General features: G+C 43.2%; 1 pseudogene; it reads left to right on the top strand.

Annotated features, from left to right (window-relative positions):
• Positions 1-22,140: 22,140 nt before the first annotated feature.
• Positions 22,141-23,212, top strand: LOC119343241 (annotated as a pseudogene).
• Positions 23,213-23,672: the final 460 nt, after the last annotated feature.

Here is a 23,672-nt window from a genome sequence, read left to right as displayed (position 1 = left end):
CTAAGGCAAGGAGACCCGATGTCACCGATCCTGTTCAACATAGTGGCTGATATGCTGACTATTTTAATAGGACGGGCAAAAGATGCAGGGCAGGTAGGTGGCCTGGTTCCACATCTAGTTGACGGAGGGATTTCCATTCTTCAGTATGCTGATGATACTATCATCTTTATGGAGCACGACTTGGCGAAAGCAAGAAACATGAAGCTGCTGTTATGCTTATTTGAACAATTGTCCGGGCTCAAAATTAACTTCCACAAGAGCGAATTGTTTTGCTTCGGAAGAGCTAATGATGACCAGGAGGCGTATAAACAATTGTTCGGCTGTGAATTGGGCTCATTACCGTTTACGTACTTAGGTATACCCATTCATCATCGTGAGCTGACTAACATAGAGTGGAAATGCATCAAGGATCATTTTGAAAAGAAACTGAGCTGTTGGAAAGGGAAGCTCATGTCATACGAAGGACGATTGATTCTGATTAATTCGGTCCTTACCAGTATGCCTATGTTTCTCCTATCCTTTTTCCAGGTTCCGGTGGGTGTCAGGAAAAGGTTAGACTTCTATCGATCTCGATTCTTTTGGCAGAGTGATGAGCTTAATCAAAAGTATAGGCTTGCTAAGTGGGATATAATCTGTAGGCCGAAGGACCAAGGGGGTCTAGGTATTGAAAATTTGGAAGTCAAAAACATATGTCTCCTTAGCAAGTGGCTATTTAAACTTTCGTCTGAGACGGAGGCTACTTGGGCACAGATTCTGCGTAATAAGTATCTTTATGCTAAAACCTTGGCCCAGGTGAATGTGAGGCCTTCCGACTCACCTTTTTGGAAGGGTTTGATGAGAGTTAAACAACTCTTTTTCAACAAGACAAAATTTATTGTCGGGAATGGAGCTACTACGAGGTTCTGGGGGGATACGTGGCTTGGGGATACCCCCCTTGCACTTCAATATCCTACTTTGTACAACATTGTTCGACGTAGAGAAGCCTACGTTGCAACTGTTTTACAATCCACTCCCCTCAATATTAGTTTTCAGAGGACGCTAGTTGGAAATCGTTGGGAGGCCTGGCTCCATCTTGTAAGACGTTTAATGGTAGTCCAGCTGTCCCAGCAGGCAGATCAGCTGTATTGGAAACTTACTAAGAACGGTGTGTTCTCGGTCAAATCCATGTATCTGGATGTCATTAACTCTAGCGTTATCCCTTCCTCGATACACGTTTGGAAAGTAAAGGTACCCTTACGAATCAAAGTGTTTATGTGGTTTGTGCATAAACAAGTCATTTTGACTAAGGATAACCTGGCAAAACGCAACTGGGTGGGTTCTTCTAGGTGTAGTTTTTGCGATCATAACGAAAACATCAAACACCTCTTTCTTGATTGTCCGTTGGCTAAGATTCTATGGCGGTCGATTCATATTGTGTTTAATATTAATCAGACCACCTCTATCAACATGTTATTTGGAACATGGCTTGATGGGGTTGATTCCGATACTGCGAGACACATTCGTGTTGGCGTTTGTGCTTTATTTTGGGCAGTATGGAACTGCAGAAATGATTTAATTTTTAACAGATCAACAAACATTCACTTCTTGCAGGTTATCTTCAGGGCCACGGCATTCATCCGTATGTGGTCGCTACTCACTCCGACGGAGGCCAGGAAGCGTTTGGTTACTGCGTTTACCCGATGGGAGATGGTAGCTCGGTATATTTTCAACCGGTTTGGATGGCGGTCATGTAATAGGATAGACATGTAGTGCTCCTATTTTATTTGCCAGCCGGTTGTGGCTTTGGGCTTTAGCTCTTATGAGCTTTTGTTTATTTTCGCACTTCGATACTTGAAGACTTTGTTGCTGGATTTCCTTTTTAATAATATGATCCGTATGCATCTTTCTGATACAGAGACTGGGGTAAACCCCCTTTTCGAAAAAAGAAACATATGTAATGAATTGGTCACATAAATACATGTATGGGAACATACATGTGATGTGGAGGACAAGTTCAAGCAGCAGTATACTGAAAGAAGAACCCCTCAATGGAAAATGCACATTGACGGCTCCAAAAATTTGCTTTTGAAGGAGCTAAAATTCACTGGATTTAGGTCACTAGAACATCAATTTACATTTATAAGAGCCATGCTAGAGCGAGCTCCCAACTTGCAGCTGGTAGTTCTGACAGGAGATGAGCAATGTGACGACTGTGATACCCTTGATACACCACAGTGTCCTTCGAAATTTCCAAAGAAGGCTGAGCAAGAAATGGTGGCTAGACGAATTCAAGATGGCAAGTTCTCGCCACAGATAGTTTTTGATGAATAAGAAGCTGCTATCAAATAGTTAGGGATGGCATATTTCAGGAAAAATAATATTCAATATTTAAGCTGTAACCATATATGCTAGTGAAGCTCCCAAATTCCCTGGAGCAAAATTGACTTTATATTTATGAAAACATGCACCATGTGAAATCTGATGGTCGTTCTCAGCAATCAGATTGAGAAGGCAGGACCGCTATAAGGCAGCCTGCAAAACTTCCTTTCTCGTGTCTCAATATCCTTATGTAACTAAATTCTTAATTCTGATGTCTGTGTAATACATGTTCTAGACTAGCACACATGATTTCTTCGTATATATGTTACTTATTACTTTAGGCTTTGCACAACTAGCAAGAATTGATGAGAAAAAAGTGTGCAAAGCCTTGGAGGTTGCCTGAAAGTGGTCATCTTCTCATCTTTGATGTCCTGAAGTTTAGATGGCATCTTGGCAAACAAGGCCAGCAAAAAATTAAAAGACCAGTCACGGTTTCCAAAATAATTTCAGCTGATTAATATTGATATAATTCGTTGAGCAAAATACATACTCCCTCCATCACATAATATAAGACGTTTTTGCAAACTAATATAGCTTGCAAAAACATCTTACATTACGGGACGGTCATATATGTTCTCAATCACACTAATCCCGGATGTACCAGATTCTGATAGATATAGCTAGACTGGCTTCATCTAAAGATAAGTTCATAGGCCTGACATAATTGTAGTGCATCATCATCATACTAGTGCATTTCAGTATAAGCTACGTTCAACATCTAGACTCTGATGAATACGGCATCCAGACCCCATCCTGGGTGCCCCAGAATATGTCAGCCGGTGAGAGGTAGAGAGACGACGAGAGGAGGGCCGCCGCCGCTCGCAGGGCGTCCTCCTCGTCGGGGTCCAGGCACGGAGGAGGCAGGTACGTCGACAGCAACTCGTAGCGGCCACCATCGGTCGGGTCCCACGTCGAGTATCCGAAGGGGTTGGTGAGCTCGTTATCCTCGAACGCCAGCTGCGCGGGTTCTGGTTCTGGGCAGGGGAAGCCGCCGTTGCCCTCGCCGAGCCCCATGTCGACGGCTGGCAGCGACAAGTCGTCGTCGTCGTCGTCGTCATGGATGACTATGGGCTGCTTCATCGTGCCGCAGCCGTTCTTGGACAGCGGCTGCCGGCTGGTCGCTGTGGAGGATGGTGGTCTTAGCCTCGGCGCGTACGCGTGTCCGGTCGTTCATGGACACCGCCGCGTCGCCGAGTTCAACAACTTGTTCAGATGACGAAGCCGAGGGCACCACGGCGCGCACGATTTGTCCCGCGAGGCATGCCAATGTGCCATTGTCTTGCTGGACTCCTCGCTGCCGCGCGACGGGCCGGTCCGCCGCCTCCCGGAGGTGGGTGGATGCTTTCCTCTTGTGGCCGGAGTTAGACACCATCCACGACTCCGGCGCGGCGGAGTGGACGCCCACGCCGCCGTGGACGAATGTGGCGTCGGGCTGGCCGGCGATCATTGGGCGGCGGGAGTCGTGCGTGGCGTCGGGGAGGTGTGTGTAGCGAGGAGGACGGGAGGCGTAGAGTGCTCCGCCCAGATGATCAGCTTCGCCGGTGTGAAGCATCACGGTCGAGGGGAATAACCGATCGAATTGGTGTGTCGTCGGTGCCCCCGGCCCGCTCTATATCAGCTGGGAGAGGCGCGTGCATCATGGTAACTCGAAGCGGGGTACGAGTCGATGCAGAGCCGGATTAAGCCAGACACAGACGCGTGCACGTACGCGCGCGCTAGCTTTTTCAGCTTTCCTACTAATAACAACATGGACATACACTCGGTTTCAGTTTCCGATTGTGTAGCAATTGCACAGAACTCATCAAGTTCGAAGCCAACACATGTCGCAGAAGAACATTCAACTTTGGTCTCTCCGTATTCAAGGGATATGACTGTTCGTAGGCCCTACTTTTCAAGATCTAATGTACTCGATTGCTCCTGGATCGTCCAGGTTGCGAGCCGTCCAATCTATGATACTCACCGTACGATCTCTCTTCTTTGTTTCCCTCATTGCAATAAGACCGCTGTTGCAATTGCAACATGATCTTTGTTGAGAAGCATCTCTAGCTTGTAGCCGTCAACGTCGTCATTGCAAAAAGAGGCTTGTTACAGTGGCAAGATGACCCTTGCTGCAAAAAGTATTTCCGGCCATTGTAACGGGACCCTTCCTTAACCTAGGCACCTTCCCTGCAGATCATGAGCGTTGCCGGTTCGATTGGCTGCTTCCCGGAGACCCTGCCATCGGGCTCGTCTTCTCCGGTCACGGTGTGGATTGTTGTGGGCCGTAGGATCAAAGGCATGTCGGATTGTAATGGGAGGCGGTTGTTCACGTTGACTACGAGACGTTGATGACTTCGTCAATCTCAAGATATTATGTCCGTTTATAATCTCGGAGGTGTTTATACGGATAGGGTATGCGTGCGTGCGTTCATGTGGATGAGTATATATACGTATATGTGACCATCTGCAATTGTACTGTGTTAAAGAAAATAGAAAAGTGAGGTTTGTGTATGATGTAGAACAACATGTTATAACAGCATGAATTTTCAAAGTTGAAACAAAACCCATTTTTTAGATCAAGTTAAAACATAATTTGAGAAAGCAAAATGCATGGTAGACAAAACGAGTGTCAAGAATGGTCTTCTTGTGCAGGTTCTTCCTAGTGTTCAAACGAATAAGATAGAATAACTAGCCGAAGATCATAACTTTTTCTTGGAACTCTTGAGTCCCATATTCCTGTAAGCATCCTCATTAAGCAGCCACCTAGTGTCCTGTACCTGGAAGGGTGTAACAACCTGCAACAAAGAGTTTATTAATACTAAAAAGACAGAATTACTACGTCCGAGCGGGACGATTCGAAGGTGGTAGAGGGCATGTACAATGGAAAATGCCAACGGAGGCCGAGCTCCAGTGAGCTCGTTTTCAATTTTTATTTTTTTGGTGCGTGAAAAATTCCAAATTTATTTTTTGAACACACATGCACATGTATACTATGTATATGCAAAATTTCACAGTATTATACGTTTACATATGGCGTACAGGAAAAAGACAAAATACACATTTTCTAATGGGCTTTTTTTGTTATTGGGCCAGAAATTTATTATTTTTGTACAGCCTACAAATCACAATATTTTTCGACGAATTTAACACGTTCTTGCGGAGTACATATAGGTTTTCAATGTTTTTTTCAGAATTTTTTGGAACTTTTAAATACGCTTTTTGATTTTTTTCAAAATACCGAGCTCACTGGAGCTCGGCCTCCAAAAATCCGCACTCGCGTGTACAAACAGCCTGTTTGGTAAACACTCAGGCAGGGGAATGGAAGGTTGCACAAGGGTGTTTATGAAGGAATTAGGCATGGGAAGTAGATTTTTACTCCCATTCCCTTGTTTGATGTATGATGGAAATTGGCGTGGGATAAAACTCTGCTCACGAATTAACAGGGTACCCCTGGGATGAAATCAGTAGGAATTGGCTTCTCCAACTCCCATTCCCCTTCCCACTTAAACTCCCACTTCCTCTAATCAAACAGTGGACTTTTAATCTCTTCACCTCTCAACTCCCATTCCCCATCTCTAATTCCCCCGAACCAAACACGTTGAAAGAGTACTATCCCGGTAATATCATTTAAAGCGGTGATCGACTTTTTCATCACGGCGCCAAAATGGCGCACATCTGTAGCTTTACTCGGGGCTGTTCCACAAGGGACAAAAAAGGTCTACTCACTCAGACCCAGGGGTCACCACTCACCAGTGAGGCGCCTCCCCGCTAGAAACTCTAACGAATTTTTGGTGAAAATGAATGGAAAATGAAGCTTACGACGGCGGAGAGATAATAAGCATATCTTGTGAATGATAAGAGTGCTTGTGCTCCCTAAGCATAGGCATGCTCCATCGCCCAAAGATTGAGAGCTGCGACCATCCTAGACAGTGCTCTTTCCCCTTCTCTCCGCCTTGCAATCCAACATTCTCCTCCCTCATCCACGCAATCCATGGCTGCCTTCCCATTCGACCCTACCCCCTTCATCCCTGCTGGGCATCATCGCGTCGACGTTGCGGGACGGCCGGCGCGCATTCGTATCCTGACTGGAGCGGTCCCGGCGACGCATGAACAATGGGCCATTGCTTCCATCGTGCCGATGCCCAACCTGTCGGTCCAGTTTGCTACTGTTCGCGAGGTACTCTCTGAGTTTCTTACTGATGTTAAGCACCTGGGGTTTTCTGAGATATCGCCCTGCCCATTTGGTCAAGCCTATGTCAAGCTCGATAGTGTGTTTGATCGGGATGAGCTAGTCAACAGCAGTCCGCATCCCTTCACAGATGTGCATGTCATTTTTGAGAAACACAATCAAGGTCTTAACTGGCGCAAACTGAATCTTAGTAGAGAGGTGTGGATTCTATTGTGTGGATTCCCTTTGGACCGTCGCAGCATTCATGAGATTAGCAATGCTATCAGTAAGTTTGGCAAGTTTGTGATGTGGGATAGGAATAGAAGTACTAGAGCGAATCTTATGGTCAAGATAAAGGTGGAAGAACTGCGAGATATCCCTTCAAGCATCGCTATTGGAGAAGGGGATGATACTGCTACCCTTTCTGTACCTGTGGTGATTCTGCAGGATACTCCATTAGGAAGAGAAGCACCTAATGAGGACCCGATTCCTGCATTTGGTAACCTTCACCCGGTCCCTGCTCTAGCTCATTTCCATCAGAACCAGCGCAATCACTTTCTGGGGCCACTGCAATTCCATGAGCAAGATGCAGTTCAAGCATAAGTTTAAAACCCGATCCTGAATCTTCAGTTAGGAATTCAGGTTGAAGATGAGGAGGATATGGCAGAGTTACCTGGTTGGGGCCACTGGGCCATGCCAGCAGAGCAAGAACTTGTTGACCAGGAGTTACATGATGGAGAGTTCCTACACTTGCATGATCTGATGGAGCCCATGGAAGAAGATCATGTCCACCCTCATGAGGAGCAACAGCAGGCCAACAGTAATGTCACTGTCTCTGATGTGCCACCCAATATCAGTGCTGAAACTGCTAATTCAGCTATTGGGCCTTTGGCGCCTCTTGTCCCTCTGCTACCTGATTTGAATGCGGACATTGGACAGTTTGGGCCTGAGGAACCTGTTGGGCCCATCATGGCCCAGGCTCCTCCCAATGTGGTTGCTCTTGATGTGATGAACCAGGTTGTGCCACCACAAGAAGATCTGCTTCTCCTAGCCATCCTGAATAATCAGTCTGTGGATCTCAACACCCATATGATGGACCCCATGCATTTTGAAAGTTCTCTGCCTCCCGGACCCAATCTATTTCCTGAGGTTGACAACTCTGAACTGGTTAAGCCTCCAATTGAATCTTTACTGTGGAAGCTGCTCAGTTGGAGAACACCCTACCTGTGATTCAAGGCCCAGTTGATCCTATTATCAACAAGGAGGGCTTTTATTCAGATATGCAATCTCACCTCCCGGTTACCAATCAACAGAATGACAATCTTGAACTTGTGATTACTCAGACAGTAGACCCCATGACTTATGCTGAAGGGCAAGGTGAATCCTCTTCTTCTGATGACACTGTTCCACCTGGTTTTCCCATCCCTATGTTTAAGTCTGATCACATGATTATCTCAGGGACAGGGCTGCCCACTCCCACTATCCAAGAATTTGTCATTGGTACTGAGGAAAAGTACCTTGGCAAGGAAGGAGCTCATATTTGGTCCAAACATTTTGCACCTAAAGATATCAGTAAGGAGATCATTCAGGTACCAGTTAACTGGGTTAATTTCCTGTCTGTTACTTTCCTTTCACCTGAGAAGTTTGATTGGGCCAAGCAGTTCATTACTTCTAAAGTTTGGGACATTATCTCTCAAAACAAAAATGAAGAGCTCTGTCTTCCATTTGCCTTGCCAGATTCATGTCCTGACAGCTCTAATCTTTCTGGTATCTTGGCAATTTCTCAGGACCAGGAGAATACACCTGGTGTGTTGTGTGGCTCCCAAGATATCACCTCGTCTTCCACCTCTGCTATTCATCATAACAGGAAGAGGAAGGACAAGGGGCCCCTATAGTGGAGACAGAGGTAAGGAGGAGTTGTCATCTCCAAAAGCTAAAAAAGGGTTATAAGAAATCTGTTTGCATGGATAAAGATTGTTTAGCTTGCCACTCTTTCCCACCTCCATTACCTGCAAAGGTTATTAAAAATCTGAACACTACTTATTGCAAGGTCAATGCACAAGATACTTCAGAAGAGAAGCTCTGCACTAAGATCAAGAAACCCAAGGTTGCTGCCAAGGCAAAGGAGGGGGCCAGCAAGTCCAAAGAGGGGATCACCAAGTCCAAAGTGTTGGGTTTCGTAGTAATTTCAAAAAATTTCGTACGCACACACAGGATCATGTGATGCATAGCAACGAGGGGAGAGTATTGTCTACGTACCCAACGCAGACCGACTGCGGAAGCGATGACACGACGTAGAGGAAGTAGTCGTACGTCTTCACGATCCAACCGATCAAGTATCGAAACTACGGCACCTCCGAGTTCGAGCACACGTTCAGCTCGATGACGATCCCCGGACTCCGATCCAGCAAAGTGTCGGGGAAGAGTTTCGTCAGCACGACGGCGTGGTGACGATCTTGATGAACTACAGCAGCAGGGCTTCGCCTAAACTCTGCTACAGTATTATCGAGGAATATGGTTGCAGGGGGCACCGCACACGGCTAAGGAACAGATCACGTGGATCAACTTGTGTCAACTTGTGTGTTTAGAGGTGCCCCTGCCTCCGTATATAAAGGAGGAGAGGAGGGGAGGCTGGCCGGCCAAGGGGGGGAGGCGCAGGAGAGTCCTACTCCCTCTGGGAGTAGGATTCCCCCTCCAATCCTAGTCCAACTAGGATTCCTCGGAGGGGAAAAGAGGAGGAGGGGGCCGGCCACCTCTCCTAGTCCTAATAGGACTAGGGGAAGTGGGGGGCGCGCAGCTCATCTAGGGCAGCCCCTTCTCTTTTCCACTAAGGCCCACTATGGCCCAAATAGCTCCCGGGGGGTTCCAGTAACCCTCTCGGTATTCCGGTAAAATCCCGATTTCACCCGGAACACTTCCGATATCCAAATATAGGCTTCCAATATATCAATATTTACGTCTTGACCATTTCGAGACTCCTCGTCATGTCCGTGATCACATCCGGGACTCCGAACAACCTTCGGTACATCAAAATGCATAAACTCATAATATAACTGTCATCGTAACCTTAAGCGTGCGGACCCTACGGGTTCGAGAACAATGTAGACATGACCGAGACACGTCTCCGGTCAATAACCAATAGCGGGACCTGGATGCCCATATTGGCTCCTACATATTCTACGAAGATCTTTATCGGTCAGACCGCATAACAACATACGTTGTTCCCTTTGTCATCGGTATGTTACTTGCCCGAGATTCGATCGTCGGTATCCAATACCTAGTTCAATCTTGTTACCGGCAAGTCTCTTTACTCGTTCAGTAATACATCATCTCACAACTAACATATTAGTTGTAATGCTTGCAAGGCTTATGTGATGTGTATTACCGAGAGGGCCCAGAGATACCTCTCCGACAATCGGAGTGACAAATCCTAATCTCGAAATACGCCAACCCAACATCGACCATTGGAGACACCTGTAGTACTCCTTTATAATCACCCAGTTACGTTGTGACGTTTGGTAGTACCCAAAGTGTTCCTCCGGTAAACGGGAGTTGCATAATCTCATAGTCATAGGAACATGTATAAGTCATGAAGAAAGCAATAGCAACATACTAAACGATCGTGTGCTAAGCTAATGGAATGGGTCATGTCAATCAGATCATTCAACTAATGATGTGACCTCGTTAATCAAATAACAACTCATTGTTCATGGTTAGGAAACATAACCATCTTTGATTAACGAGCTAGTCAAGTAGAGGCATACTAGTGACACTTTGTTTGTCTATGTATTCACACATGTATTATGTTTCCGGTTAATACAATTCTAGCTTGAATAATAAACATTTATCATGAAATAAGGAAATAAATAATAACTTTATTATTGCCTCTAGGGCATATTTCCTTCACAAAGAGGGGGCCATCAAGAGCAAGGAAGGGACCTTTAGTGGAAAGAGTGGACAGTAGCTATGTTTGGTCAGTTTAGTCAGTGTTTGTACCTGCACTTTTGGAGATATGAGGACATTTGTGTCTGTGATGTGTATCTGGGCCTTTCCCTCTATGGTTTCTAGGAATCAGACTCTTTATATGAGATTCCAGTATGTTATGACTGTATGGATTGCTGTTTTCTTCTCTCTCCTGTTTATCCTGGTTGATCTGATATGTATGATCTGTCTCTCTCACCCCACATCCCAGCCTCCCACTAATCTTCTACCAGTTTTCTATTCCCCTCATGAAGAGAAATTGGAACATCCTGAACTGGAACATTAGGGGTATCAATGACCCAAAGAAATGGGATGCTCTATCTAATAAGATTGCTGAATCCAATTACTCCATCCTATGTCTCCAGGAAACCAAGAGAGAGTTATTTGACACTTCATATATTCGGAAATTCTGTCCTAAGAACATCTCCAAATTCGAATTTCTTCCATCCATTGGTGCTTCTGGGGGATTGTTGATTGCCTGGAATGACAATCTTTTTACTGGGCGGTTGGAGCATCACAATGACTTCTCTTTGACCATTAAGTTTACATGCAAGCTGTCTGGGACTGTGTGGAAGCTCACCACATCTATGGCCCTTTTCAGCAAGATGCAAGACTTGTTTTCCTTGATTGGTTTAAAAACTTTCAGGTGGGGGATGATGTCAATTGGCTGGTGCTTGGTGATTTTAATTACATCAGATATCCCCATAACAGAAATAGAGAGGGAGGCAACCTGAAGGATATGTTCTTATTTAATGAAGCTATCAATAACCAAGCACTTGTTGAAATTCCACTGAAAGGCAGAAAGTTCACTTGGAGCAATATGCAAGATGCTCCTCTTTTGGAGAAACTAGACTGGTGTTTCACTTCAGAAGCTTGGACCCTCATGTTTCCTTCCACTCAAGCCATCCCTCTTGCCAAAACTACCTCTGATCACCTTCCCATTGTTATTCAAGTGGGTACTTGTATCCCTAAAGCACAGGTTTTCAGATTTGAGAACTTCTGGCTGAAGCACCCCCAGTTCAAAGATGTGGTTAGGAACATCTGGGAGCAAGAGGTACATGAAGAGAATAGTGCCAAAAGAATTGCTGCTAAATTCAAAAGACTGAGGAAAGGCTTAAAGAATTGGGCCAAAACTATCTCAAACCACAAGCTTATTATTCAGAACATCAACTACATGATCCTTTTTTATGATGTTATTGAGGAATTCAGGGATCTATCTACAGAGGAGGCTAATGGCAGAAGGATTCTGATTGAGCATTTGAGCCTTATTAATGAGTAGCAGAGAATTTATTGGAAATAGAGAGCCACTATCAGAAACATTAAAATGGGGGAGGCAAACACCAAGTACTTTCAAGCTAAAGCCACTATCAAGCACAGATTTAATCATATTGCTGTGTTAAGGGATGAGGATGACCAAGAACATACTGACCACCAAGCTAAAGCTGCTATCCTTTACAGAGCTTTTAAACAGAGACTAGGGTCTGCCTCAAGAACTGAAAATCCTCTCATGCTTCAGCATTTTCTATTACAACATGATGATTTATCAGACCTGGAACTCCCATTTACTAAGCAAGAAATTGATGATGTCATAAAGAAGATGCCTACTGATAAGGCCCCTGGACCAGATGGTTTTAATGCAGCTTTTCTCAAATCTTGCTGGGACATTGTGGCTCCTGATTTTTATAATCTTATTGAGGACTTCCACCAGGGTACTGTAAATTTGCAGAGTATCAACTATTCTTTCATTACTCTAATCCCCAAGAGAGATGATGTTGTGCTGCCTAATGACTTTAGACCCATCTCCCTTTTAAACTGCACCCTGAAGATCTTAACCAAGCTTCTGGCCAACAGACTACAGAGTAAGATACTCAAGCTCATCCATCCAAACCAATATGGGTTTCTATCCAACAAATGCATTCAAGATTGTTTAGCTTGGTCTTATGAATACATTCATCAATGCCACCAATCAGATGCAGATGTCATTCTCCTGAAATTAGATTTTGAAAAGGCCTTTGATCTGCTCAATCATGATACTATTATTGAGATTCTGCAAGCCAAAGGATTTGGAAATAGGTGGGTTAATTGGATCAAAATGATTTATGGCACTGGTTTTTCCTCTGTTCTTCTCAATGGGGTACCTGGAAAACAGTTCCTATGCAAATGTGGAGTCAGACAAGGGGATCCACTTTCCCCTCTCATTTTTGTACTAGCTGCTGACATTCTACAATCTATGATGAATGTGGCAATGCATAACTCAATGATCCAACCCCCTCTGGTACATCAATCAAGCCCTGATTTTCCTATCATCCAATATGCTGATGATACCATTTTAGTGGTCAAAGCTGATGCCTCCCAACTGATGCACATTAAGAATCTGCTCCTGCATTTTGCTGCTTACACTGGGCTGAAAGTCAACTACAATAAGTCTATTATGATTCCAATCAACACTTCTATTGAGCAGATGCATCATCTGTCATCTATCTTTGGCTGTCAGATTGGGTCTCTTCCTCACACATATTTAGGTTTACCTCTCAGCTTGCACAAACCTAGGGTAGAAGATTACTTACCTCTTCTAACGAGAGTGGAGAATAGATTGCTTGGCTGTGCTACTTTACTTTCCACTGGAGACAAGTTAGCTCTCATTAAGTCTGTCTTCACCAGCTTGCAAACTTTCTTCATGTGCTCGTTAAGGATACCAAAGACAATGGTTAAACAACTGAACATTTATCTGAAGAACTGCTTTTGGAGGAAATATGGCTCATTGGAGAGAGGTGCTGCTCTCATAGCATGGGACACTGCTTGTCAACCTAGGGTCAATGGAGGTCTAGGGATCTTGGATTTTGACATACATAACCAGGCCCTTCTGATGAAATAGCTACATAAATTCCTTAACAGAGTTGATACTCCATGGATCAAGATCATCTGGGAGACTTACTATGCTACGTCCTTGCCTGGTGAAAGATTAGTAGGTTCTTTCTGGTGGAAAGCCATTCTCAAGTTGCTGCCAACCTACAAACAATTTGCAGTTTGCAAAGCCCATTCTGGTGACACCACTTTGCTATGGTCTGATAACTGGTGGGAGCAACCACTTAGACTCAAATTCCCTGAACTACACTCTTATACAAGGAATGAACATGTATCTCTGTAGACTGCTATGGAAGAACCTGACCTGTCTGATCTATTTCACACTCCTATGTCTGAACAAGCATTTCAACAGTATACTTTGCTACTACAACACCTGCAGCACAGACCACAATCCAATAATCCAGATGAATGGCAAGTACTGGGAGCCTCCAAAGGATACTCTTCCATCAAGATGTATCACCATATGTGTGGACCAAGTTTAGTGCACCTGCTCTTTAGACAGATTTGGCAGACAAATTGCAGACTGAGGCATAAGATTTTTATTTGGCTACTCCTTCATGACAGGATCAACACAAGGAACCTCCTCAATAGAAAATCCATGCATCTCACCAGCTATAACTGTGCTCTCTACTCAGATATCACGGAGGAGACCCTACTCCACTTATTCTCGAATTGCCCTTTTGCTCTTCAATGCTGGGATTCCATCATCCCCCACAAATCTAGAGGCATATCTGTCTTTGATGACTTTCAACTTGCCACGGAGCAACTCCCTTCAGATATTGCACTGGATATTATCTTGATGGGTTGTTGGAGCATATGGTTCATCAGAAATGATAAGATCTTTCGATCAGCAGTGCCTCATATTCAGGGTTGGAAATTCTACCTTCAAGAAGGTCTATGGGCAGCACAGATCAAAGCAAAGCAAACAAAAGCGGCCAAGATTAGCTCCTGGGTCTTACAGAACTTATAATTTCCTTCATGTTTCACAAAACTGGTATTGGGTGATTGATGAGATGTAATTGGATTGCTTGTATATAATTTTATTAATATAAATACCGTAGAACCATTGTTCTACGGTTTCCTGGTCAAAATATAGGGCTCGGCAAGACATGGCATATTGAAGGGAATGCTATGCCAAGTTCTCCACTCTTTCCATCTCAACTACAAATAGAACTCCGACCTCTCCAGCTCAACAAGTTCGCACCTTGTGCATACTGGTTTGATAAGGGCATATACAATGGTGCTATCTTAGAAGTGACACGTATAATAAATGATGAGGTGGAGGAGAGAGAACTCGTAAGAAAATGCTTGTCTTCTCTTATTTAAGAGAAAACAAGAGATGATCTCTTAATACAATATGTCTCACCACATTTTTAGAAATAGCTAGTTATTGAAGATAAGGCTAAAAAATAACCCATTGTAAACATCTTTTTTGTCATCTCTAAATTACATGCAAAACTTAAGATAAGACTATCTTAGGGCATGTACGATGGTTGATAAGATAATCTTATCTTAAGCCTTGCATGTTATTTAGAGAGGACAGAAAAAGATGTCTACAATGGGTCATCTCTTAGTCTTATCTTCAATAACTAGTTATTCCTAAAAACGTGGTGAGACATATTATGCTAAGAGATCATCTCTTGTCTTCTCTTAAATAAGAGAAGACAAGCCTTTTCTTATGAGTTCTTTCTCCCCCAACTCATCATTTATCCTACGTGGCACTCCTAAGATAGCACCATTGTACATGCCCTTAACAACCATTGTACATGCCCTAAGGCGTTGTGATATCACTAGCTGGCGTATGATAATAATACTCAAGTAACTCAACTTCATTATTTCGAATTTCTACATGCTCAAAATACTTCTTGCGGGCACCTCAAAGCCCATGAAAAATAAGTTATACTCGATAAACCAATCTACAGAATCAGGGGATAACTACCACGACAAGGATTCAGGAGGTAACTACCGCGAGAAGGAACAAAGCCAGTATATGTCATAATGGAACGACTAGCAGTTATACCCCCAAAATTCCATGATTAAAGAAGCAATGCTCCCTCCGAATTTTTGATAAAGGGTGCTTTATTACTTTAAATATTTAAGCATTACACCTGGCCTCTGCATAACTAAAATGCACACAAACAAACCAAATTTAAGCAAAAAATAAAAACGGCAAAATACAAGTGCTAGTAATGGATGTAGAACGCCTAAGCCGGAGGAGGGCTAATCCTGAGATCATGATGTCATTCACGTTGGAAAAAAGTATCCCTCGCCGTGTTCTCCAACCTGTATGTAGCTCCATAAACAGATCTTAATACTCCACACATTGTAGAGATATCCATAAACAAAGCGTATTTGTACACCTGTAGATAACTCAAAAAAGAGAAGTTCTCTTATCGTTAAAAACCTTATCATTTCTGGATAGCCATATCGACCAAATAATTAACAGCGAGCGCTCTCACCCCGAGAATATGTTATCAATCACATGTAACCAGTTACCAAATATATTAGCAACACTACATGGAGGATACATGCCAAAAGCTACTTGCATGACATTGGAAGAACAAATGCTTTATTGTTTCGTCATGATGACAAAAACACACTGTGCACTTCCATGCCAATTCTGCTTAATAAAGTTATCTTTGGTAAGAATGACTCATCAACAAAGATACTACACAAATATTTTATTCTTAAGCGGTATTCATAAGATTTTTATTCTTAACTTTGAGTTTGTTTTATTTAACGATTATTAGTTGTCTGGATTTCATCAACGACACATCTCTGCTGAATCCCAGCAGTTGCCGAGGGCTGTAGCCGGACAACCTGTGCTTCGGAACTCGGGGAAAGCTTAAGCACGCACACAGATGGATTTCCTGTAGTGGCTAGTGAAGCTCCTGAATTTCAGTGAGTGGTAGAGAGACGACGAGCAGAGTGCCGCCGCGGTCCGCAGGGCGTCCTCCTCGTCGGGATCTAGGCGCAGCAGGGGCACATACATCTCCAGCAACTCGTAGCGGCCACCGTCAGTTGGGTCCCACGTTGAGTACTGGAAGTAGAAGGGCGTGGTGACCTCGTTTTTCTCTAACGCCACCGGCGTGGGTTTTGATTCTTGTTGTGCTCGCTGAACATTGCGTCGACGGCTGGAAGTGAAGGGTGGTCGTCGTGGATGACAATTGTCAGCGAAAGAATTCCTTACTTAACACTATTTTAAATGTTGTTTCCCTATTTAACACTGGAAAACTTTTCCTTCCTTATATAACACCAAATCTAAATTTTGTTCCCTTTATGATACTTTCATCCGTTTTGAGTACTAACGTTGTTAATTGACATGTGAAAAGACAATTTTACCCCTAGTGCATTATTCACAGGAATAAAAAGGCAACAATATTTTTGGTGGTTACATGAACAATGAAGTTTCAGTGCGCCATGACACCGTCAGGTATTTCAGGTCCATGGAGAAACAATATACATGCAGATGCTGAGGTACTATAGGACAATAGAAAAACCCTTTTTTTTCTACGAGTGTAGAGCATACCTTTTGAGGTCGATCATCTCCTGCCCTTATGGACTGATGTCGCTTGGTGCGTGCAGGCGCCTCTGCATCTTTGCAAGACACCAGTATGTAGGTTGGTTGACTTGTTTTTGAACGGCTAATTAACAAGAAGAAATGCACTGCAGTGACGGCCTGACTGCACACGCGATAACTAACATCCAGCTTAAATTATGTTGGCAACTTTGTTTTGTTTACTCGACCACTAAGCTGCATGGCGTCACGTTTCGAGAGCCATAATTAAGCTTGGTTGGCCTAATTAGCCCGGTCCCATGTACAGTGCCAATAGTGGCCGGAACCTTATAGTTGCCACGTACAGAAGGACCGGAACCGGCAGGATGGAGGACGGGCATGGTGGTTTCTAAAACTCTAGATCAAGTCATCGGAAATTGTGTGCATGCAAAGTTAGCTCAAAGAAGCAGACTAGCAAGCAGTTTGACTGATCCCTGTATCAATAGCAAACATAAGCAACGTCGTAAACTTTGCATATGCTCATGTGGCCTGGGCTGGCTAAGCTTGCTCTCTAGCGAGACTATCGACCTGATGGAGTGATGGATCCGGTTCTAGTACAAGCCAGTTTCACGTGTACGTGTGCATCAGGGGTAAAAACGGCTCTGTTTTTGTCCGCCAGCTTCCTCGACCATGTAAATAACGGCTTCTTTGGTCGTTTGAATAATTTTTGTCACAAATTGCATCAGGGGTAAAGTCGTTTTTTTAGGTGCCATTTAACACTATTAGTAGTCAAAATTGATGAAAGTGTCACAAAAGGAATAAAATTTAAACTTTCTGTTATATAAGGAAGAAAAAGTTTTTCAGTGTCAAATAGAGCAAGAAAATTTAAGACAGTGTTAAATAAGGAATTCTCTCATTGTCAGCGCCGTCCTGTGGTCACCGTTAATGGGCTCCGGCTTGTCGATGTGGAGGATGGCGCTCTTAGCGTCGGCATTGATGCCACACCCAGAATCATGATAAACCAGTTTGGGGGATACTAATTCCAAGCGGGGTAAGATACAGACTCGGTTAAGAAGTTGGAATCGAACACAAGACCATGGCATTTAAAACGCAAAATGATAAATCTTGGATGTTCGGGATTTGACCACGGCAAGTTGAACGTTTTTTACGGAAATTCTAGTGACGCGAGAATGGCAAGTTTAGTTGACAAGCACGATAATTTTCTAGCGAAAATATACTGAGCATGGAGTTGTCAGGGTTGCCAACTTTTTTTTTAGGATCAATGTTGCCGCTTTTATTTAACCAATTGCACTCGGAATGTCATCCGAGATTACATCAAGCACAAAGTCTGGGTAACCCCCAACGAAACCTTACATAGTTCATCTCCAACACCTACTTTAGCTAATCTGTGCGCGGCAACATTAGCAGAACGACGGACCCAAGTAACCTTAAACCTAGTGAAAGACTGAAGCATCGTCTTGATCTCCTGTATCAATGGTCCAGCGGTTGACATCTCCTTCCGTGGATGATTTAACATCTGTACCACCCTTTGAGAGTCTAGCTCGACGTGTATCTTCTCCGTATTGATTTCCTGAGCCACTTGTAGGGCGCGCCTACAGGCCAAGATCTCCAGCATATCAGGATCCACAATGCCAACAAAATGGTGACATAGTCCAGCCCGGAATGCCCCATTGTGGTCCCTAAGTACAGCTCCTGCTCCTCCCTTTCCTCCTGTCTCTGAGACTGCTCCATCTGAGTTAGCTTTAATCCATCCTTCCTCCGGAGGTTGCCACCGCTGCTTGTTCCAGCATGAACAGCTAGCCCTCCATTCACTCAAATGAGACACTACCTTGGCCATGATTTCATGTGGCGGATCGATCTTCTTGCCATCTCTAGCGTCGTTCCGTGCTAGCCATAGACCATACTAAAGATAAACAAACATTCATATGGCTAGCACGGAAAAGCAACGTCATGGTTGCCAACTAAAATTGTCATCTTGCGTCAATAAAATTGCCATCGAAAATGTCCAATTTGCCATGGTCAAATTCTAAACGTTCAGGCATTATCGGGGTCCTTTAAAAAAGGTAATTACACTGCTAGTGCTGGAACTTGGCAGGTGTTCACTTTAGTGCTTGCAGTTGCAAACTAAAGATAAATAATTTCAAAACTTGGCATGTGCATGCAAATATGATGTTAGTTCCAAAACTTGGCAAGCGCGTGCAAATATGGTGCTAGTCCAGTCCATAGACGTAAAATGTGATGACGTGGCACCATATTTTGCTTGGCATTCTAAGCTTGCATGCGCATGCAAATATGATGCAAATCCTATATAGACATACTGGCACCACATTTCGCTTGACGTTACTAAACTTGGCATGCTGATGCAAATACAATGCTAATGGGACGCGTAGACGTAAAATATGATGACATGGTAGTATATTTTGTTTGGCGTGCACATGTGGCATTGTCCAGCATGCATGCAGCGGCCGAACATGATGGTTTGCATTAACGTCTCTATGACCAGTGGGACCCATCTGTTGGTACAAAAGCATTTTTTTGAGGGTCGATAAACCTTTATTAAGTCATAATGTTCATAAAGATACAGACTAAATCGAGCTTTCGCGAAAGAATGACCTTCACCTTTGTACTCGTGCTTCTCATGAATGACCATTAGTGCTTGAAAACCTTCACATCAATGAATAATATCTCAAAGAATGGTATCGTAGCGGCATGGAGCTGCCGTTTCAATGGCCGCCACAACCTCATTTGTAAATGAACATGCTCATGCAGCATAATTGGGCTGCAATCAGTGCGGCCCATTTTATAAATTTTAGTTTTTTCCTTTGGTAGAAATTTGTAAAAATATGTAAATTATAATCACTGTATAAAAGTTAGGTTCGAATATTTGTGTGTTATAAATAATATACATACAAAAATTAACTTACATAAAAATTACTCATGTAATTTTCAAAAATCTTCATTTTTACTTATAAAAATATGTTATATATAAACCATGTGTGTATTGACATGTTTAGTAAATACAAACATTTAGAGTATGCACCTGTAGAGTATATTTAAAAATGTTTAGTAAATACAAAAAATTATACACTCGTGACCTATATTTCAATTATATGAAATTATGAATATAAGCCACCAATGAAAATTATGCACAAGTGAAATTTATATGAAAATTATGAATACAGGCGATGAGTAAAAATTATACACAAGTCAATATTAATAAATATTTAGTAAATTTTGTGTTCATAATTTTGATTAATATAATATGATCCATAAGTGAATATTCATACAAAATTAATTTTGACAGTATGAATATTTTGATTATAAATATATGTTAAACAACAGACTTATGAATTATAAAAATGTGTGTACAATAATTGAAAATTTTGTATTATAAAAAGTAAAAATTTATTTTAAAATTATTTTTAATATTTTAATTAACAAAAAATCGATTAGTTAATACTACTTATTTATCTTAATAATTCTAAGAAAATAATTAAATATTTAAAAATATATGATCATTTTTTAAGTATGTTCTCTTATTTATATGTATATATTTATAACACACGAATATTTGAACTTTATTTTGGTTGTTCCGAGTATAATTTACATAATTTTCTTAAATTTCTAGAAAAAGTTAACAAGTGCAAAATGGGCCCCACTGATTGCAGCACATTTAAACCTCACAAATTCAGGGCCTACAAAAGCCTTGTTATCCATTGTTTACATCAAATTTCGTTCAGTTAGGTGGCTACCGTGGCCTGCTACCTAGCTCAAGTTTGGTGGTTTGAGTCCCAGTGGCCACTATTTTTTTTTCGTCAACAAAAATAGAAGCTACTTCAAATTTACTTTCCCAACCATTATTTTTTCATCACTTGGAGTTGTGCATCGGAAGTTATGACCATTTTGTTGGAAGGTGTCCAGGCTGTCAATGTTGGGCAAGGATCCGAGAAATTTTACAGTAACTCTCCAAGTTGACTGCTTATTCTCCTTAGAAAGCCATGCAAAGTTGTTCATTTTTTGACTCTTTTCACACCTATCTAATTAAGGAGGGTTGTCAGGTTATAAAACCCCATCACCGCCAGGTTATAAAACCCCATCACCGCCATCCTTTTAGGCGCATTTTGTCAAGCCTTCCAGCCACAAGCTTATGGAGCCAGACTGCTAGAGATCCGAGAGATCCTTACTACATTTGATCTTGTGAGTTCATACGGATTCGCGAGAAGGAGCCTTTGGTATCCGTTAATTCTTGCTCTACGGTTCTGGCTATTTTGTGTTTGTTAGTCCGGATTTGGGGTTCCGTGATTATTCGGACTGCGGGTTGAAGTTCTTACAACTTCGCTCAGCCTTTCCCAACCTACGGGTCGTATCAACCTTGATAGGTTAAAGATAGTTATCCCGGCTTCTTGCAGCTAGTTATACTCCCTGTTTTGATCCTACGATGTGAAGATCGGGCCACCCTCTTGCTTAAAGAATCTTTCCATGGGTTTGAGCATCAGGTTTCATCGATGATTTCAGTTATTTTACAAGGAGGAGATACCAAAGTATGTCAATTAGAGAGATCAAAGGGTTGAATCAGTCAGCAGTGAATAAAAGATTCCTGATTAAGGTATTCACAAAGAAAACTCTGAAGACTTTTGCCTAAAAAATTGTGCTGAAGACATAGCGGCCGTATTCCTGTATCATTGACATTGATCACATGGCTGACTCAAATGACGATGATTATAAGAAACTAATGTGTACTTGCGTACACATTCGATGCCTTGGTGTCCTTATCATTTTTTAGGGGTGATTTGTGTCCTTATCATGCTTCTTATACTGTAATCTGAGTGTAATTCAATAGGCATAACTCAACTAATGAAAGAGGTGAATCACGCGCTTCAAGAATTGGAGGTAGTTGGGCTTGCAGTTAGAGACTGATTAGAACTTTTAACTAGTTGGTGGCTAACGTCACATCCAGCACTAACTAGAACAAATGGAAGAATGTCAAATCGGCTGTTCAGTTAACCTATCATTTCGAATGTATTTATATTAAGAAACGAGGTAGTAGAGCTCGGCCGTTATGACCCGCGTTGGATGATTAGAAGGCTCAAGTCAATCTGTGGAGGTTGCAGCCATGTGCACCTATACGACCGTTGGAACCGCGATCTCATACGTTAACACGACAATCATTCCCTCTCCATCATTGCTCACCTCATTCATAAGCTAGCTAGCTAGATCCCTATTTAAGCATCACCATTGTCGCAATCATTCCTCACAACCAAACCCACTCGATCGTCACAATATCTAGCAAGCTGCGAGAGAAGCTCAACCATCTGAGTGATCTCTCCTTGTTTCTCGGACTCTCATCAGAAGGATGGCAGCTGGGATGCGCTTCTTGCAGCTGTTCGCGACGGTTCTCGCGTTCTGCTTCGTGCCGGCCAAGTCCGGCTACTGGCTGCCGGCCCATGCCACGTTCTACGGCGGTGCCGACGGCTCTGACACAATGGGTAAGCTAGCTAATCAAGCTTGCTCCGGCATTATCAGTTTGCCCAATATTACTTATCACCTGCTGATACGCATGCAGTGCATGTCTGACTGTATCGATCTGCATTTGCAAATAATGTGCAGGTGGCGCATGTGGGTACGAGAACCTGTACAACGCCGGGTACGGGATCAACAACGCTGCGCTGAGCACGGCGCTCTTCAACAATGGCTTGTCGTGCGGGCAGTGTTACCTCATCACTTGTGACACCAACTTCTGCAACCAACTTCTGCCCTCCCAACTGGGCTCTCCCCAGCGACAACGGTGGCTGGTGCAACCCTCCCCGTGTCCACTTCGACATGTCCCAGCCGGCCTGGGAGAACCTCGCCATCTACCGCGCCGGCATCGTCCCCGTCCTCTACCAGCAGGTCGCGTGCCAGAGGCAGGGCGGCCTACGCTTCACCATCAGCGGTTTCAATTACTTCGAGCTTGTGCTGGTTACCAACATGGCCGGGAGCGGGTCGGTCAAGAGCATGTCAGTCAAGGGGACCAACACCGCGTGGATCCCCATGTCCCAGAACTGGGGCGCTAACTGGCAGTGCCTAGCGGGGCTGCAAGGACAAGCGCTCAGCTTCGCGATCACCTCCTCCGGTGGACAGTACAAGGTCTTCCAGGACGTCGTGCCGGCGTGGTGGTTGTTCGGACAGACGTTCTCCACCTGGCAACAGTTCGACTACTAGCTAGTATGAACATTGTACAATTTGTATTTCGATTATCAGTTCGCTTCATCAGAGCGAACATGCATGGAACTGTCCAGACGCATACTCATTATCCCATTTTGAATTTTCGGTTCGTTGCCCAACGAGTGGATGTAGATTTGAATTGTAAAATCTATAATCCACGGCTCCCTCTATGTCTCCTCTATCTGGAACAATATATACTAAGAGTGGACGTGTGCGCTTTGCTGCGTCGTTTTCTCTCCCTCGTTTCACATTTAAGTTTTGCTTCCATGGTAAACTTAAGTTCTGTTTTACTGTGTCTATATAAAACTCTCAGGATAAGTTATCGATGCTAATAGGGTAAACAAATAGAGCTATATAGTTTAGGAAGCAAAACATATACGATGAAATTACACCTACTGCCAAGTGCCAACAGACTTCTGTTTGTCTTGACGAAATACATCTTAATATAAAGATTCTTCATTACTGAAAAAGTCTTATACGGTACACTGTGGGTTTATATAATTTCTCATCTTTTCCATTTAGTCAGATTTATTTAATTACAGTTCCCTCCTCGCCTCTCTCAAAGATTTGATCAACGTGTTTGTACATTTCCACAATCCC

This window comes from Triticum dicoccoides, chromosome 1A (genome assembly GCF_002162155.2).
Source record: "Triticum dicoccoides isolate Atlit2015 ecotype Zavitan chromosome 1A, WEW_v2.0, whole genome shotgun sequence".
NCBI lineage: Eukaryota > Viridiplantae > Streptophyta > Magnoliopsida > Poales > Poaceae > Triticum > Triticum dicoccoides.
This window is presented reverse-complemented; position numbering and strand designations above follow the sequence as displayed.